Source organism: Ictidomys tridecemlineatus, chromosome 14 (assembly GCF_052094955.1).
Source record: "Ictidomys tridecemlineatus isolate mIctTri1 chromosome 14, mIctTri1.hap1, whole genome shotgun sequence".
NCBI lineage: Eukaryota > Metazoa > Chordata > Mammalia > Rodentia > Sciuridae > Ictidomys > Ictidomys tridecemlineatus.
In genome coordinates, this window is record NC_135490.1 from 21,787,052 (window position 1) to 21,803,453 (window position 16,402).

Consider the following 16,402-nt stretch of genomic DNA (forward strand, 5'->3'; position numbering starts at 1 on the left):
TTTAGGTGACATTATGAAACAGAGTATCAATTTGTTAAAATAATGCTTTCTTCCAAAAGATATTTTGATTAGGCATAGCCATTTTATTTCTGGCCCATAATAATTGGTGATGAAATCACCTTAACACGACAACAGTTGGTCATCAAAAGCTGTGGGTAGTAAGTTGGGTTCTTTTGAACTTCCCTGTGACAAAGCTTCTACATCCTATTCTGCAGTAGTTACTTATAAAGAAAAGTCATGCTTTTAAAGTGGATCCAGAAAATGAATACGGTTAATTTCAAATACAGATGCCATAATTGCAAGCTATCTTGTCCTTCTGCCATCTAATGACACTTGTGAAAATTATAAACTTAAACATTTCATATCTCCTTAGTTAGCAAAGGAGGTTCAGCTAGCTAATAACATTTGGCTAACATTTACTCCATGTTATCCGTGTGGTTTAACATTTAACATTATTAACAGTTACTATTAACTAAGTTTGTCGATAGTTTACATTTCTATTGAAAGAATACTTTTTTCCCTAATATTTCCTTCTTATAAGGAGGAGGCTCATAAGAGAGGCCTTTTCTACACCTTCTCGGAAAGAGAAGTTTGAGTTTGGAAGGAGAGACTGAGCATGTGCCATGGAGTCCTTCTTCTCCCCCTCCCTCACAGGAGAAAGCTGCCTGCAGGGAGCACACATTTCCCCAGCTTCTCCCTGCTATCAGGAGAACCCTCTGGCAAAGCGGCTCTGTCTGGGACTGGCTGGGTGAGTGTCTCATTCTAGGCCTCCATAAAGAAGTCTGTTTATCTGCACAAAGAATCTACCTTCAACCTGGACCTTATCAATGCAGCATGCGATACCTCAGCTCTCCATCAGCTGCCTAAGGTCTTATTTCTTAACTGCTTCAGGACTCAGTGGGAAGGACAGGCCTCAGTTGTTGGATGTCTCCCAGACCCAAACCTCTCTGAATCAATAGGCTGTGAGTCGTAGGTCATTGGGAAGAAGTTTTCGAGAGCAAAGTATCATGGGAAGATTGAGGTTTCTGGCTTGGCAGGTGCCTTCAGGTTTGGCAGCTCCGTACCTGGTGCTAAACGTGTTCGATTTTTACCATGGTGTGTTGCAGCTTCTGCCAGCTTTGTCCACAGGCAAGGGGCTGTTCTTATAAAGGTGGTCAAGTTTTTCTAGAGGTAGAGATGTGTAGGTGCCACATTGTAAGCTAAGGCCCAGGCCTCATCAGATCTGCAGAGAGAACAGACTGCTCAGGGTGTTTTTTCACTCTATGCAGGCAAGGCTGAGGCAAGCAATTGATTTTAGGGAAGAGTCTTGCCCCACAGCCTTTAGCTCTTGGGTGCAGGACAGCATTTCTTATGTTAAAACTGTCACAGCAGCTGATTTCTGCACGGGTTAGAAAGAACCCGTTACATTCCATGTTAAATCAGCAGTGCCAGATTTGAGCAGGCAGTGTAGATTGGCTGCCCAATTTCTGCTTTTTTCTTATGAATTTTTTTTTTTTTTTTTGCTATCTGCATAGCCAAGAGAAAGATGGACTAATCTTGAATTTATGTGGCTTGTCCGCAGCAAAAGAAGCCAGACACAAAACATCTCAATTGTCTGATTCCATTTATATGGTGTTTAAAATTCAGGCGTGCCAGGAGTGGTGGTTCTTGCCTGCACTCCCAGTGGCTCAGGAGGCTGAGGCAGGAGGATCACAAGTTCAAAGCCAGCCTCAACAACTTAGTGACACCCTAATCAATTTAGCAAGACCCTGTTTCTAAATAAAACAATAAAAAGGACCAGGGATGTGACTCAGTGGTTAAGTGCCCCTGGGTTCATTTCCTGGCACCAAAAACAAACAGTAAAAACCTCAGGCATGACTAATTTATGGTGATAGGTATCAGAATATTTGGTGAGTCATTTGAAGGCTGTCAACTGAATAAAGGCTCAGAGGAACTTTCTTTGGGGTGTTGGAAATATTGTATACCTTGATCTAGGTATGGGTTACTCAGGTATATACATGCACAAAGATTCGTTGAAGTGTGCACTTTTAAGTGCACTTTATTAATTCTCAATTTTAAAAGACAGTATTTCTCTGGTCATAGATGCACACAGATGACTTCTTCAAGCAATTAACTTAGCAACAAATTCCCAGTTTGAATATTTGCCCTGGTAGTCCCTGATGCCCACACAGGATATGCACCCTGGTAGGTGAAAGGTCCTGCCATATTCTACAAAGCACTCATGCACTACAGTTTTCAAATTCACTTTAAAATATTTATTTATTTATTTATACTGGATACCTTTCTGGTCCTTTTTGATGCCCCGAGTGCTCATCAGAATAGTGTGAAAGGATTGCCAGGTCTAGAGTAATGGCTTTAATGTATTCTGGAGTATTTACCACGCAACCAGGTGAATCAAAGGTTTGTGTTCTAGGCATCCCCAACTGCAGCATGGCTCAGCTTGACATCTATTCCTATACAAGATATAAAGTTCATGAGCCATGTTATACAACAGTCATATACAACAGTCATCTAAGCCAAGAGTTGGCAAGCTTTTTCTGTAAGAAATCAGATAGTCGGGCTGGGGATGTGGATCAAGTGGTAGCGCGCTCGCCTGGCATGCATGCGGCCCGGGTTCGATCCTCAGCACCACATACAAACAAGATGTTGTGTCTGCTGATAAACTGAAAAATAAATATTAAAATTTCTCTCTCTCTCAAAAAATAGATCTGAATTTAAAAAAAAAATCAGATAGTCAATATTGTGTGCTTTGGGGCCCTAAGATGTCTGGCAAATACTCAATTCTGTCTGAGAGCAGCCACAGACAATTTATAAACAAATGGAAGTGGCTATGTTCCAACAACATTTTATTTACAAAAACAGGTGGTGGCCCAGATTGAGATCGTGGGCTGCAATTTGCCTGGTCTAAACCATGTAATCATCCTGAAAAGTTGACAAGGTTGAGTTTATTCCATCTTTTTTTTTTGTTGTTGTTGTTTTACTTTTGCAAATGAGGAGACAGAGGCTTGGCCAGCCAAAAGAGCTCCTCAGGTTTTCACTGGATAGTGAGCGATTTCTGACCAGAGCTCAGGTGAAGAATTATATTCATGCTGTTGGCATTTTGTAGTTGTGTTTAAAGGTCTGTGAGAGTAACAGCCCCATCTAATAGTGCTTGGTATTCAATGGAGCACTCTAATATTTTCTCATTTGAACGATTTTGTATGACTTTGAGTCTTGAAAAATCTTCCTGTCCTGGCTTCCTTCTGAGGTTATAGTCAGGCAAAAGGCAATGTGTGGATGAATGACAAATCAAAAATCAAGACTAGATTCCAGCTTTTTCCAAGCTGGCTGTGTTAAACTACTTAATCCCTCTGGATGAGGCTTCACATAGGACTCCTTCTAAGGCATTTAAATTTTAAAAGACAATATATGAGGAAAGTAAGACTCTATCATCAGTGGAGCTTAAAGACACACAGATGCAGGAGATAGTTCAGAACAGCAAACATCTCAAGTCTAACCATATCAGTTTATTACTTCATTTATTAATTGTGTGTGTCATGACAGGCACGCTATGTGACATGGACTGCTGTCTCAATCATGCCTCATCCTTTGTAGCCAGTAACAGGCTAGAGAGAGAGTTTTTAGGCTAAAGGAATAAGTAAAATCATTGCTAAACACTGTTCTATCAAAAGATGCATTATATACATTTCCTTCCCCTGAGTGCTTCTGAGCTCTACCCAAAAGTAGCAGTCATTTGACTATGTGTGTCAAGACATCATAGGGCACACCTTAGGTGTACGCAATCTTAAAAAGACTTCAGAAACACAACATTCCCTCCACGTTTTAAATAAAGGAATTGAATTGCTATCCTGTTGCCTTTACTTAGATTTTATTAATTCAGTCAGCATCCTCAGGAACTGTCTGCCACATCATGCTGCCTCCAGAGGCCATATGCGAACAATCCATGGTTACTACTTTGTCTCTTGAGATGCTCCTTACCTTTTAGATGGCATGAACCGTAACACAGTGACTCAGGAAAAAGCAAAAAGAAAAGAAGTTTTTTGTTGTGTAGGTTATCTGCTCTTCTCTCTTTGCAAAAATACATTTGAGGGGTAAATTATTTGCTACTACATTACCCTCTTGTTTAAAGGAAAGGAAAAGTAAGGCCTTTTTTTTTTTTTTTTTTCTTTCTCAGTGAAGCTTGATCAGCTTGGGCCTCCCACTACCACCCATAAACCTCTGTGAGCCAGTGAGGCCCAAGGAGTAGGGTGGCGGGAGGTTGGGGGAACTCATTTTTGCTTTCTTCCTGCTTTCACTTGGGTCTAGTCCTGCAAGACACAAAGATTCCTTACTTATGTATTCTAAGCGCAACTTTCTGGAAACAGAAAATCAATTTCTTCTTTGTCCTCCTTCCAACCATTCCATATCCAAGGGACCCACCTCATGTGAAAATCTGATTCTGTCAATTGACTGCTTTAAAATTCTTAAGGTGTTCCTCACTGTCTAGAAGGAAACTATATGATCCTTAGCTTGGAATGTAGTTCTTTTGTAGTCTGGCCCTCCTCCACTTTTTAAAATGCTCAATTTCCATGTGCATCCTGGACTCCAGCCACTCCAAATGGAAGCTACTCTTTGTGCCAAGCTATTTCTAGTCTCAGTACCTTTGCATATGCCAGGCCTTCTCTTTAGAATATCCTTTCTCTGATTGGCTCCCCACATGAGCACCCACTCTAACTCAGAGACTACTACCTGTGGGAAACCATTTGACTTGCTCAACCCAAAATGGGCATTTGCTCACCACTATGCCCGAGTGGCCGCGAAAGGGAAAGTTTTCCTTGAGTATTAGCCTCCCACACCAGAACATGCACCCTTAACAAGATCTGTTCATTTTTGTTTTCCTTAGTGCCTGGCCCAGAGTAGAATTTAGTAAATCTGTATTAGAAAGATTAGAGGCTGGACTGTTCCAGGGTCTGCTAATTAGATTTGTACTGTACCTGAAAGTAGAAAGAGTGAGTGACTATTTTATAAAGGAAAAAATTTCGGATTTCTAATATTCCATTTCATAATAATCTTATTACAAATAGGAGGTTCTTAGAGGTCCGAGGCTAAGTCTCATTCATCTTTGTACTTCTTGTGCTAACGTAGTGCCCTGTAGTAACATTTAATAAATGCTTAGCGAATAAATGGAGGAGTGAGTGAATAAATAGATGATGTGTGGTAATGATCCAGTGGATGCCCAGAGCTTGGCTCCATTCATCAAGAAACCCGTAGCTCTAGGCAATGCCAGACTCAGAGCTCCTCTCTTTAGTCGAATGGGTCAATGAGATGACAAAGGGCCATGGCCACTGCTCAGAAGACTGAAAAGTCACGGGTCAACATAGTGAAACATGCCTTTCTTAAGTTTTTAGTTCACGTGTATATTTATATTTTTTGAACCACAATTCCCAATCACAAACCCTTGAGGCCAGAAATGTTTTAGAATTCAGATTATTATTATTTGTTTTTTCTTTCAGATTTTAGAAGGGTTATATTCCACGGGAGCATGTAAAATGGCATCTAGGGCAACATCATGTAATACAGCTTGTTAATGTTTCTGCAGAAAACGTATTTACATTTGTGTTATGTTGTGGGATACACAAAAATTGTAAATAGGCTTATGAGAGTTCAGCTTAGGTTTTACCTTTATATGAGCTCAGATCCATCAGGTTTTTCTGCTAATTATGTTGTGATGAATCTTTTTCCAGAGATTTTTTGGGTTTTGGAATTGTGGGTCAAGGATTGTCTAACTGTAAGAATTTTGCTCTGAAAGTAATTTCCTTTGGAAGAAGAAATTTAGAAATGTATCTAGCAAATAGACACTCTGTCAGTGATTCCCAGGATGGTTTTGTGAGCAAAAGTTATCTCAAAGGATATTAGTAAGATCTAAAGACAAATGAATTTAAATGTATTTTTTATTAAAAAATGAAGCTTGATATTGCATTATTACTCTTAACCAGTAAATCTAATAAGCAGGATAGAGGGCTTCTAATGTTAAAACAGCTGTTACTTGTAATCTTTACTACAGGGAAATTGGTGAAGGGCAGGGCAGGAGGGCATCAATAAAAGAACCAGAGGAAGTAACTACAATTAGAGGCTGGACTATTCCCGGGTCTGCTAATTAAATTTGTACTGTACCTGCAAATGCTCTGGAATTGTTACTTCTTCCTGTTATTTAACACTGGACATTCTTTTCATGTATGCAGAATGTATTCTTTCATAGCAAAAAAAAAAAAAAACACAAAAACTTATTCACAGGAACAACTGCCCTACATAAAGGGTGGAGAATAATATTCTCTCAATGAAATTTTAAGCCTCATTGCCTCTGTCCAGATGGTGTCTGGAATTTTACCAGTAGGTGAAATCCTCATTAAAAAGCTGTTAAGAGCTGGGTGCAGTGGCACAGGCCTATAATCCCAGCTGTTAGGGAGCCTGAGGCAGGAGGATTGTGAGTTCAAAGCCAGCTTCAGCAACAGTGAGGCACTAAGCAACTCAATGAGATCCTGTCTCTAAATAAGATACAAAATAGGGCTGGGGATGTGGCTCCGTGGTTAAGTGCCCCTGCATTCAATCCCTGGTACCATAAAAAAAAAAAAAGCTGTTAAGAATCACACATGAAATATAATAAGAAGTACACATTTCCCTCAGTTGTTCTGATTCCTGAACCACTTTCAAGTGTTCCTCTCTGGCTATTCTCCTGGCTTTTGTGGATAATTAGGACTCTGCAGGTGACCTACTTTTTGAGGGGCTTCATCAGAATTTATCAGGATGTCCTGGTGAAAACTTGTCAAAGAAGAGTTTGGGATGCAGGCAAATCTGTGGACTCTTTAGAGATTGGGATTGTGCAGTGATCTGAAGAGTGCAAAGTGGCAGAGTCCCTGCAGCCTGTCCCTTCAGTTTCCCACTTGCCCGGTTTTCTTCCTCCTGGGCTGCCCCACCCTGCCGCACCTGCCCAGGCCTGCTCCTCCATTTTGGCCACAGGCTCTTTCTCCTTTTAATCTCCACTCCAGTCGATACTGGATCACTGACACCAGAACTTTCTGTGATGGCTTGGAGAATTGCTGCAGTCTGGCTGGGCACAAATCACAAGCCGCTCTCAGCAGAGAATATCTTGGATCTTTTACTTTGCCCCACCCTTCTTGAATTTAGTCTTTCTTCTTGTTTTTGTTCTAATGAGGCTAACCATGACAGAAAAGATGAGGACAGTCTTCTAACACGCTTAGGAGGGATGACAAGGAAGAGAGATGATGCCATTACCGTAGTGGGACTGAGATTAATTTTAGGAGGAAAGGAAAACATCACCAGTGTTTGTTCAGATTGCTGGGAAAGAAAGAAGGTTTTTACAACGTAAGTCCTCTCTCCAATTAATTAGAAGATTAAGGACTCTGCCATCCTATAAAGTATGTTCAGAGGTCAAAGCAGGTGGAAGATTGAATTTCATAGGACTGGGAGATCTTTTTGTTGGCTTTTTTTTGGGGGGGGGTATCAGAGATTGAACTCAGGGGCACTTGACTACTGAGCCACATCCCAAGCCTTTTTTTTTTTTTTTGTATTTTATTTAGAGACAGGGTCTCACTGAGTTGCTTAGTACCTCACTTTTTCTGAGGCTGATTTTGAACTCACAATCCTCCTGCCTCAGCCTCCTGAGCCATTGGTAGGCATTTTTTTTTTTAATTGGTGCATTACAAGTGGATATAATGGGATTCATCGTGACTGGGAGATTTTTTTTTTTTTATTGGTTGTTCAAAACATTACAAAGAAACTTTGGGAGATCTTGATGAAGTTAAAACATTCACCTATGTGAGGCTAGAAAGAGATTATCTTGGAAGGCCACGGCAGAAAGCATCGTTTCATTGAAATCAAGCTCATGCTAACCGTTGAACATTTCTTAAGACCTGAGCATCACAACTCTGAGGCTTCTCATAAGCAGACTTTAGAAAAAAAAAGCCAATTGGGAGTCATGACAGCTACTGCCATTTCTTGAACACATAGAGATGCCGCCTACTGAGCTATGCATCGTCCTCACAAGGACTCTACGAGATGGGGAATATTAATGTCCTCCCTTGATGGATGTGGCCACTGAGGTTGGTCAAGGTCACATGGCTGCTATGTGGTGGCAGGCAGGCTGGCTGCAGCCTCTTGCTCAGCCCTGCTGTGTGTGTGTCCATATCACACGTTCAGCATCCCTCATCTGAAAAGCTTGGGCCCAAAGTGTTTCAGATTTTGAATCTTTGAACAGTTTTGAATATATTCACATATTCAAAAATGTTAATATATCTAACATGACTTTTTATATAATGAGATATATAAAATAGGATATATATATAATGAAATAATAAATATATGCATATATATATAAATAAATATAAATGAGATATATTGGGGATGGGACTCAAGTCTAAAACATGAACTTCATGTCTATTTCCTATAAACACAGTCTGAAGTTTATTTTATCTCACATTCTGATGCGCCTGCATTTAAATTGTGACCTCTTTTCACATGAGATCAAGTTTGGAATTTTCCACTTGTGGCGTCGTGTCTACACTCAGAAAGTTTTGGATTTTGGAGCATTTTGGGTTTAGATTTGGGATTGGTGATGCTTCACCTGTATCATGTATAAGCTGAAGTCAGAACAGGAGTGGGCAGGGATGGTGGTAGCTACAGAGGTAATAAAGATTTAAAATAAGGCTAAGGGGGAACAAATAAAATAGATGACTCTTTCTCTAGATTCAGGACAAGCCAACTGTTTTTGAGAAAAGCCAGGGTGGGGCCGATTCTTGCCAGATATACTCTGACCTCATTTTTCTCAAGACTGGGACTGTAGGTAGTTGAGCAAGAAAAACAAGTCAGGATACAGCAAGTGAAGGAAGGGGAGCAGAAGTGAGAGTTAGGGTCCTCCCAGGAAGGAGACCTGGGGGGTCTTAGCCCTTCTTTATGGTATAAACAATGGTGCTTTTTCCATCTTGTGAAGTGCTGTCAACTGGTGATTCAATGCCCACTCTCAGATGAGGTTGCTGCTTTAGCCTAACCTCTTTTGTTTCAGAATGGAAACTTTGCCCTAGACCGGTGTTGAGGAAATTCTAAGGAAACTGAGGAGACTCTAGAATTGATCCTCTGGAGGCAGCTGATCTACCTGAGTTGGAGCCGTCTTCTGTAGCCAGAGGGTAGAAGGTGGCTCTGGGGAGAGGAAATGGGGAAGATGACAAGAAAGGAAATCCGGTTGTTGTCCTGATATCCTAAAGCAAATATAGTACAAAAACACTAGCTCCTTGGTTTCCATTTTTTCAAATGCATTTTTATGCAATTCACAAATACAAATTATTTGAGCATTTCTCATATAATATTTATAATTTGAGACTAAAATCTTCTTTTGGATCCAGTATATATCTGTAGGTACTTACCTGTTGCATATTTCTTTTCAAGAAGTCCAAATCACTCTGTAACAAAAACTAGCCCACAGTATGGTGGTTTGGGACAGAGTTGAAAGTGCATAAACTCTGGATCAGTAGCCTGAGGCTTGAATCCTGCTGTCATGGTTTGATACTTCTGTGTCTTTGGTCAAATTTTCAAATCTCTCAGAGGCTTACTTTCTTAATTTACTAAGTGAACATAGAATCTACCTTGTGCTACTGTGATTAAGATGAAATGAGGTAAATAGAAGTGCCAATGTGTTGAATAAATAGTAGACATTATTATATATGAATAGATCTCTGACATAGGCAATATTTATTTATATAAGGATTGGAAGCTCTCAATCTAGAGTTGACAAATGAAAACAGTGGCATATATGTTATAAGAATGAATTATATTTTATGTAGAATTCATTGTACATCATTCCTCAAGCCAATTTACCTTGCTAATGACCTGTCACTCTGGCTACTATTATTGTCTTTCCCAGCAATCCCTGATGTCCTGATTGATAAGGATGGCAGCCCTGAATCATTCTGAATAGTTCATGAATAATTGTGTTCAGGGAATTCAGCCACAGTGAGAGTGACACCCTCTCCCCTCCAAATTGATTATCTATAAAGAAGAAATCCTTTGGAAACTTTTTTTTTCCTGTAAGTGTTTATTGCTCAATTTTAGTCTTTCTGTCCTCATGTGCTCTATCATCTCAGCATGACTGAAATAAGGTTTCTCCCCTGATTGCTTACAAATTGCAACGACATGAATGAATCTCTTTAAAGTTATATAGCATATTGTATCTCTTCCATAGGCACCAGGAGATCCAGTTTTCTCAGATTTCACTTTATCTCTTCTGTAACATTCAGGACAAAAATGAAACCATGGCAGAGTGCTCTCATCGATCAAGCATCCTTTTAATGACTTCCCTTTTGCTTCTTGGATGTATGACCTCTGATCTCTGCTATGTGACCAAATGTTTGGATCATCATTGTTGTAACCAAACTAACACCCCTCTAATGCTTTAGATATTAAAGGGTACCTTGTTTGTTTTATTTTAATTGGAAGAAATACTAGCTACATAATGCCCTTTAATCTTATTAGTCAGCAAGCACATGAATAAAACCTGGAATATTGCCTTGATAAACCATTGCTTGCTTCCTACCTTATAAAACTGAGGTCATAAACTCTATAAAACACCCTGTAAAGCACAGTAATCACCATTAGACAAATTCCCCTCACCTCTGGATTGCTAAACAGGTGCATCCCAGACTAGTTTGGTTTTAAGTTTTTACTTACCCTTGGAGCGCATGTTGAACAAGTGATTTACTCAAAAGTGACAGGTTGTATCTGTCATGTCATCTTAGCAATCAAACAAATGCCTTGTGTGGAAGTGAATGGAAATAAAAACTTGTACTGCCATCCTCTGTAACCAGGGGCTGTAGCATTTCTTTTCTAGAAGTAGTTGGACACAGTACCTTTTTTTTTTTAATGTGGTGCTAAGGATTGAACCCAGGGCCTTGCACGTGATAGACCATCGCTCTACCGTTGAGCCACTATCCCAGCCCCTGTAGCATTTCTTACACATCATCCTTAGCAGAGCTGGGTAGAAAAACTTAAGGCCTGTAATTGGCTGAGTCACTTATTTAGAGATTTTTGATATTTTGAAATTTTATAAAAATACTCAATTTATATTACATTAAATAGTTTTGTTATATGAAACAATAATCATTAACTTAAAACATTATTTTAAATAAGGATGTTATTTAAAATACTAAATATTCACGATTTATTTAGAATATTATTTAAGTAGATATTAATAAAATTATAAAATTAATATTATTTGAGCTTGAAATGGTGAATATTGAGTTGTGAGAGGGCTTAAAAAATGTATCCCTCTTTTCAATAGAGAAATATAAAAGAATAAAGTGGATGGGAGTTCCAGATATCTACTGGTAGCAGAGAATATAGCTTATATCTGTGGATTTGGTAGTAGTTAGCTCCACTGAGGGTGTAACCGTGGTAGAGCTCTTGCCTAGCATGTGTGAGGCCCTGGGTTCAATTCCAGCATCAAAAGCAAATAAGTAAATAATAGTGAATTTTGATGTTGATAATGCTCTTAAGGTGAGAATCATCATCATTCTTGCCAGCAGGTAGAGAAGAAAACTGATGAGCTCAGGTAAGAAATTGAAAAATCCTGAGAATAAATGTCAATGGGTCCCATGGCTTGGGAAGCAGTACATTTAACCCTAAATGTTGTCACTGGACAATCACTTAGCAACACAAATGGGACTGTGAACACACACCTACGCCTGAAAAATCTCATGGAGTATTTGACTATAATATGCTCATCCAAATGATCCAGAATATGCTTATATAAAAATTTAAGGTTTTAAATCAAATCAAAATGGAAATACAAAGTAAAAAAAAAAAATTCTGTGTGTGGTACCTGGGTGTTAGGGTTTAGATATGTGTCCCTCCAAAAATCATGTGTAAGACAACACAAGAAGATTTAGATGTAAAGTGACTGGGTTTTGAGAGGCTTAACCCAATCAGTGAATTAATTTCCTGATAACTTGGTGGTAACTGAAGGCAGGTAGGGTGTGGCTGGAGGAGGTGGGCCCATGGCGGGTGTGCCTTTGGGATATATATTGACTCCTTGTGGAGCAGAGCTCTGTCTTTGCCTCATGGTGCCATGTTCCCAACAGCTTTCCTCTGCCACACATTTCTGCCATGGTGTTCTGCCTCATCTCAGGCCCTGAGGAATGAAGTTGATCTTTTATGGATTGCGATCTCTGAAACTTAGAGCCCCAAATAAACTTTTCCTTCTCTAAAACTGTTCTCATAAGGTCTTTTGGTCGCAGATATAAAAAAGGTGAGTGAAACACTGGGATTGAGCCCAAGGGCACTACTACGGAGCTACTTCCTCCAACTCTCTCTCTCTCTCTCTCTCTCTTTTCCATTTTGAGATAGGGGCCTTGCTAAGTCATCCAGGATGTCCTCAAACTTGTGATTCTTCTTCTCTTTGGTCCCCTTGTCATGGGTATCACCCTCCTGAGTCCCTGGGATCACAACCTGTGCCACCACATCTGAGTCAAAGAAAAAAAAATTCTTAGAGTTTTCAGAACCCTGAAAATATTAATGCAGAAACTCAGGTTGAGAAGCACAAAGGTAACACAAATAAAATTAGGAGGTGAAGCCATCAGAATATGTCTCCTTGGTTCTATGGCCCAACAGCCACTCTCAAGGCCAAAGTACAAACAAAGGTGCTCTGATCTTCACCAAATACCTGACCACCTACCAAGTGCAACCTTTGTTCTGGATTCTCCTCCCACCTTGCTTTCTCATAATTTGCCTGTCCATAATGTTTCAGCTATTCTCCTACCATCCTAGAACTGGAGATTCTGGAGAAGGAAGTTAACCGTTTCCCTAGGACCTGAGGAGACTGGGAGGACTGATAAAGAGGTATGGAGACAGACTAATGCAACGATCAAAGTTTGGAGTTAGGCTGGGTTTGAATTTGAGCTCTCACTTCTAATTGTGGTACTTGTACAAATTATTTAGCCTTTCTGTAAGCCTTTTTCTTTTCTTAAAAAATTAGAGATAAAACTCAAAAGTATCTGAAGCATAGGAGGCAACAAATTATTCAATTTAGAAAAACTTTGATGTTCTGAAATTATAGCAATTGGAATTTTCAATTACATCCTTCAGTCATTGAATACACTCATTTGAAAAAATTATGAATTTCTTATAACTTTCAGATATTATAAAAGGGTCACATGTGACAAATTGTCATTAGCACAGAAAATATAAGATATTTTAAATTCAGCATATAATGCTATCGTATACATTGTGATTTTCACTCTCTTAAAGCAATATCTAGAACAAGATAGTAATGTCAAGAATCAGTATCATGCTTCATGTATATTACATTTTCATCTATATATACAGAAAAAGTACAGAATAGTATGAATTCTCTAACATGGAAAATACCCCTCAGCCTCTGGGTACAACTGATACACATCTCATGTTAATTCATGTAGACCTATAAACCTGTAAATGAGAACATAAAAAGAAGGAAGAAAATAGACACATGATATTTGAAGTAGATTTATGTTCATGTAAAAATAAAAATTGAAGTTCAAGGTTACAGGTCCCACTGTGCCAACACTGAGTCCCAGGTCCTGAGTGACAGAGGTGTCAAACACTCTTTAATACATCCTTAATACATGTTGTGGGCAGGAACTATTGTACCTCCTCACATTTTTTTTTTTTTTAATGTGGGTGGCACACAGGGCCTACTTCCCGAGCTCAAAGAGTGATACCACTGGGAATTTTTGTTTTCAGATACTGTTGACCGGTCAGGTGTCAAGGCCACCAAAGAAAATAATAAGCCAAACTGGAAGGTTTGACATTTGAAGGTTTATGCACTTAGTACAGAGGAATGAGCAAGAAGCAAAAAGAAGGTGCTGGCTCCCCAGTGTTCCCCATAGAACAGCAATGGAGGGTCAGGTGGCACAACACACAGATGGTGGGGGATTGTATTAGTATGCGTGGATCTGGAATAGGAAGCCTTTTGTGGGCCCAGGAGGGTCTGGAGAAGGGAGAGAGAAAGGAGTTAGGAGTGAAGAATCACTGATTCAAAATGGGGAGAAGCTCCCTAACCCAGGCTTTCTGATAGGAAGGAAGGGGGAAGCAATAAAGAGATTTCTCAAAAGAGAAACCTGGAAAGTAGGTGGGCACCCTTCATGGCTGACCTGGTGGTGGGAGCAAGTCCTCCACTGTGACTCCTTTGGGGCAGTTGCAGAGCCCACTGTAAGAGTCTGGTGCGGAGAGGGTGGCTTTCCCCCAAGGGGCCTACCAGGTGGTCAAAGGTCACATATGATTGTGGCCTGGAGTGGACTCCTCACTTGCTATGTGGTTTCCATTCAGGATCTCATGTCATCCTCCCCATGATCCCACGAAGTGGATATAATCTCCGTTTTCACAGATGAGGAAATAGAGATTCTGTGTCAACCACACATCCAGTAACACATGTGTCAACAACACATCCAGTAACAACCCACAACTAGTAAATAGCAAGACCAGGATTTGAATTCCAATTCCTTTCACACTTAAGCTCCTGCTCTTTCCTTAGGGACATGCTGTCTGCTGAAAAGTTCTGAAAGAGCATTACATTAAAAACTATTGTCCCCAGCATAAAAAGAGCCGATACTCTCCTCAGTGACATAAGGCATACAAAAAAGATATAAAGAAAATAGATTAAATTTAATTGTATACAGAAGTTTCAAGCAACTGGTCTGGACCATGTGCTTCATTTGGCCAGTGATTCCATGCTCCATACGACATGGCTTCTACCGCACAGCAGAGATGTGGCGAACTGCAGCCCAGGGCCAAATCTGGATAAGCTCATTTGTCTTCAACTGTTCATGTCTGCTCTCTTTCCACAGTGGCAGAGCTGAGTAATTGTGACAGAGAGTGTATGGCTCATAAAGTTGAAAATATTTACTCTCTGGCCCTTTATAGAGAAAGTCTGACAATCTCTGCTGTAGACCATAAAAAGAACAAATAGCAGAAATGGACATACGATAAATGAACATATAGCAGAACAAACCATCTGCTGTAATGAATATATCTAATTTGGTTCTTTAAAATAAGAAATGAATGCCTTGGTTCTTACAGAAAAAAATCTTATTATCTGTTATATATTATTAAATCACAAATAAGCATTTATTTTAGGATTCTGACAAAAATGTGAAGTTCTTTCATTTCTGGACACTTTTAAGCAGTGACTTTTTTTGAGAGTTAAAAATTTTTTAAAAATTTTCAGAAAGCTTTGCTCAAAATATGTGTAATTTTGTTGAATTTCTCATTCGAATGCAAGATGAAGCAGGATATTAATCCTAAGAGGTGGAGTTCCCATCGATTTATCTTACATATGGGGAAATACTCTTGGCTCTTTATAAAAATCCACCTTAATTACCTGAAGGCTTTACATTCTTTGGCTGGGCGACTTGTTTTTGAATTTTGTGTAGTGAATAGCTAGAGAAGAAAAACAGGAAAAGCTTGCAGTGTGGTATGGAGGAAGTGGCTTTGGGAGCCTGGACTTCCAATCCTGGCTCAGCAGCTCACAGGGTCATCCAAACATCAAATCTCTCTCTATCCTCATTTCCTGTAACAAGTTTAGAGACACAGCTTGGTCTGTGTGGGAGTAAGGCCTTCAACCTAAATTCCTACCTTCCCTTTATCGGAACATCTATCCCACCTCCCATATACTTTAATTTCAGCGTGTGTCGTGATGGTTCTAGAAGTATTAGTGGCCTCTTCTTGGATGTAAAATGAAGTGATCTGGGCGTATGTTAGTTAGCTTTCTGAAACTAGGAGAAAATGCCTAAGAGAATCAACTTATTATAAAATGTTTATTTTGAATACATCTAAGTTGAATTTTGGCTCCTAATTTTAGAGGTTTTAATCTCTGGTCACTTGGCCCTGTGGCTTTGGACTTGCAGTGCAGTAAATCATGACAACAGTGCAGGTCAGAGGAGCCCTGTTTACCTCATAGCAGCTGGGAAACAAAGGGAGGGGGGAAGGGCCAAGGCCCCAATATTGTTTCAAGGGCATGCCGCTCCCCCCCCCCCAACCTAACTTCATTCCACTAGGCTACACTTCTTTAAGATTCTGTCACTTCCCAACAGCACTACAGCCTGGAGATGAGGCTTTAATAGAGAGCTTTTGGGAATATTTTAGATCCAAAACATAGCAAGGGCTGAACCAGGAAAGAGGGAGGCCTTTGTGTGTTAAGTAATAAAATCTCTACAATGTGAGAACCTGTTGCTCCCTGCAAGTCTGGTTAGGGAAAAGAAATTGAAAAGGGACACTTCAGTCTGATCTGCAGAAGTTCTAAACTCTCCTTTGCCAGAAGAATCCACTCTACTCAGATGACCCACCAGTGTTCTGTTTGATTGTCCAAAATGCCCCAAATGGC

The 16,402-nt window shown here is 39.8% G+C and overlaps 1 long non-coding RNA gene across 1 annotated transcript in view; it reads left to right on the forward strand.

Annotated features, from left to right (window-relative positions):
* Positions 1–518: 518 nt before the first annotated feature.
* LOC144370580 (uncharacterized) overlaps positions 519–16,402 on the forward strand; it is a 59,713-nt gene continuing 43,829 nt past the window's right edge. The window contains exon 1 of the long non-coding RNA XR_013430494.1: positions 519–748. This is a non-coding gene — a long non-coding RNA (uncharacterized LOC144370580). The remainder of the gene's footprint in view (positions 749–16,402) is intronic.